The sequence below is a fragment of the Palaemon carinicauda genome, chromosome 14 (genome assembly GCF_036898095.1).
Source record: "Palaemon carinicauda isolate YSFRI2023 chromosome 14, ASM3689809v2, whole genome shotgun sequence".
Lineage (NCBI taxonomy): Eukaryota > Metazoa > Arthropoda > Malacostraca > Decapoda > Palaemonidae > Palaemon > Palaemon carinicauda.
This window is the reverse complement of record NC_090738.1, coordinates 83,686,728-83,690,843: the sequence shown is the minus strand read 5'-3', so window position 1 is coordinate 83,690,843 and position 4,116 is coordinate 83,686,728.

Sequence of the window (4,116 nt, the reverse complement as noted above, 5' to 3'; positions counted from 1 at the left end):
TATATATATATATATATATATATATATATATATGTGTGTGTGTGTGTGTGTGTCAGTGTATGTAGGTATGTGCGCTTTAATCCCTATTTATATGTAGTAATTATGCGAATGTATGATATGTTATAACCATTCATTTTACTTATCTGTCTGTCTGTCTGTCTGTCTGTCTGAATTGAAAACTTAATTATTAAATTGAAACCTATTTCCCACCATGCATCATTCAGCAAGACTCATTTAGTCAGAAATGTTTAATACAGAAATGAAATCCTATTTTTTGCTGAGTTGCAGAACTTTTACTCTGAAATAAATATTTCTCAAATGCACAAAGTCACAGTGAAATGCATAGAGTCGAAATGACTAAATGTGGCTGCATAATGCAGGTGCTGTTAAACTACTTGAAGGGTGTAATCATAACTGTACCTAATTTTAAAATTTTTATTTTTCAACGTCATATATTTTTTTTCAAATTCAAAGGCACACAAAATGCACACAAAATGAAGAGACACATTCATACATATAGATACTGTGCACATATGCTTGTTTGTATTATATACTGTATAAGTGTGTGTGTGTGTGTGTGTATATATATATATATATATATATATATATATATATATATATATATATATATATATATGTATATATATATATATATATATATATATATACACACACACACACACACACACACACATATATATATATATATATATATATATATATATATATATATATATATATATATATATATCTATGAATATATACATACCGATAATAATAAAGTCATCAACCATTGATGATAAATTCACGAGATTAATCAACCAAAACTTCTCTTTGGCCACGTGTAATAAAATACCAGATAGTACTAAAAAAATTTCATCGACGTAAAGTTTAATCTCATTGCTGTATGAAGAGCTTTAAAACTCACAGAGGGTAAATGGAAAGTTAATTTCTTCCAGATTTCAACGAAAGTATTCTCTTTTCCGAAAAGCGGCGACAAAAGTAATTAAATTAATAGCGAGGGTTTTTAAACGTAGCAATTCATCAGAGTTATTGAAGCAGTATCTTGGCATGGGTAACTTTTGCAAGTATTTTGTAATTGAGAGTAATTGTCATTTGCACGTACTTACGGTATATATTGACTAAGTATTTTTTTCTCTGAAAATACCTGCTCACCAAAATGCCTGTCGGACTACTGTCTGTCGGTTGAGAGGCTCCTTAGTCCTCACTGTTCGTCTCCATTTCAGATGGTCCTGACATAGTATTCCATGACCCATCTTTCGGGAATCTTATTTTTGGCATCCTTCCATCTCAATCTCGGTCGTCCCCGTTGTATTCTACGTTTAGGAATCTATTCTACAATTTGCCTTATATCTCGATATTCAGGCATTCAATGTAAATGACCGAACTCTCTTAACTGTAATCTTGGTTCTACTTCTAGGCTTCTTTAATGGTGGTGTTTCGTCGCCTCCCCCTCTCTTTGTTACTTCAAAGATTGGACGTAGGAAATGTATCATCAGCTTGATTTTTAAACTTCGGTTTTTCTGTCATAACCTATGTATCACAACCTTACAGGAGTTTGCATGAGGTTTGTAGGATGTCTAAATTATCAGCATGATGTTTACCTGCAATTAATGAAGAATTATTAGTAATTATTCCAAAGCTGATCCTATCTGTGGTCGTCAATTTTTCTCGGTGGGATATAATGGTACGTTGGTATTCTTAAAAAACGCGTTTAATTTCTTGTGACTACATTGCTCTGTGACAGCCAACTCCCAAGTGTGTGTGGAGCGTCATAAACAATCTGACAAACCAAAACATTGCTAAACAACAAAAGAGCATCGCTCTCAAAAGACTTAAATCCTACTTCAGTACAAAACTATAAAGAATCAGATCCTATCTTTAAGGTCATTAATAAATGCTTGAATTCTAATATCAAAATAAATCATCCTACTTATATACAAAACATAATATGTTTTATCCATGCAATATGATGCAATGTTGCGCAATACATGTAACACTTGAAATAATACAGTACATTATTACAATGATACATAACAGTATGGGCTTCAGTACAGAGTGTGCTGACAACTAGGTCCAGGAGGGATGCATCTGAAGTCAGTCAAAAGCGCGCCATCCAGAAACGCAAACTCCAGTCAACTGTGGCTAATTAAGTATGAATGCAAGTCAGAATGCTGTGGTTGATGCAAATGCTACTGCTTTGGCACGACCTGCACTGCACTGTGTAGCTAAGACAGATGGGAGATTTATAACCATGGTTGTATACTCCTCCAAGACAATATACGGGGAACTAGTACAACCCTATTGCTTATCTATATATTCAATAATATATTAGACTGATGGTGCCTATGATACAGGTACCTTTTACCTTGTTATTATATATATATATATATATATATATATATATATATATATATATATATATATATATATATATATATACATGTATACTGTACACACACACACACACACACACATATATATATATATATATATATATATATATATATATATATATACATATATATATATATATATATATATATATATATATATATATATATATATGTATATATATATATATATATATAAATTATATATATATATATATATATATATATATATATATATATATATATATATATATATATACGTACACACACATATTCATTACATCGTTAAAATATATTTCAACTCTTATGCCAAAATTTTGATTTTAATGGAACAACAAGAGTGGGTCATCAGATTAAATATTAAATCATTTAGAACTTTTTTCGAACTATAACTCAGTATACATAAAAATTATCTTTATTTTTGCATTATAATCAAACATGATAAATTGAAGACTACAGATCAAATTATGATATTAAAACTGTGACAAAAATCCTTAATAAAGGGATATGATATATAAGGAAACTTCAATTTTGTTAGACTTCTCTTTTGACCGTTCGGCTACAATGAAAGATTTTGTTTTTGAGCATTGGCTGAGCTTCTGTCTTTTTGAATGCTTCCAATAACTGATACAAAAAAACTTGATATTTGAATTGTTTCTACTCTATAAAACCAAATAATCTATCAAAATAAGAATTTAGTGTCATTTGCCTAATGGTCCTTTGCTCTTTTTGGTAATTTAATGAGCAAACAACTATTCAATCTATATTCAAAATATCATGAAGTCATAACCAATACACAAAATTAGATACTGTATTTTAGGTATCATATTGAAACAAATATTCTGTAACATCATTTCTTTAGAAGCTGTTTAGAAAATTATATTGTCAATAAAGTGAATACGATAATGGCCAAAATTTTATTTACTCGTATATCTTAATTTTGTTCAAGTTAATGAAGAAGGTATTTTGATGAAATATCATTCAGAGATCGGTCATATATGCGTCGGTACATGTCACAGTATTTATCTTTTTATGCCGAATCAGGGATGAGACCTTTCGTACAAAATTTCCACAGATTTGCATCTGGAATTGTAAGTAGACGAAATCAAAGGTTGTGGTAGGCGATTCAAAGGGGAATACTGGCTTGAAATTGATTAATTTAAATCTTGTGTAATTAATCATCTAATGATGAGTGTCAAGAAATCTTGTGATTAAACCACCTCTCTCTCTCTCTCTCTCTCTCTCTCTCTCTCTCTCTCTCTCTCTCTCTCTCTCTCTCTCTCTCTCTCTCTCTCTCTGTATCGATGTAATTAATAAAAGAACATTTTAAATAATTTGGGTTAAATTTAACAGATTACTATTCAAGTTTATTCCACAGTTGTCCTTTTCCTACTTTAGTAGGATGTTCTTTTCCATTATCACAGTTTCATATGCTTCATAATTTATAATCTTTCTTCGGATATACGCCAAAAAGTAATCAATGACAGTGTCTAGGATGACCTTCTATTACACTTTATGCGTCAAAAGTCTATTTTTTTTCTTTTATTATGAAATATACGTTTACAATCTTGAAATTTATAACATATATACAACATAGTATATTTACATAAATATTTTCTATATTTTACGTATACTGTATTTACAATTAAAATTTTTAATATTTATCTAAATATGTTTTTGATCGTAAATTGATTTTTTTTTA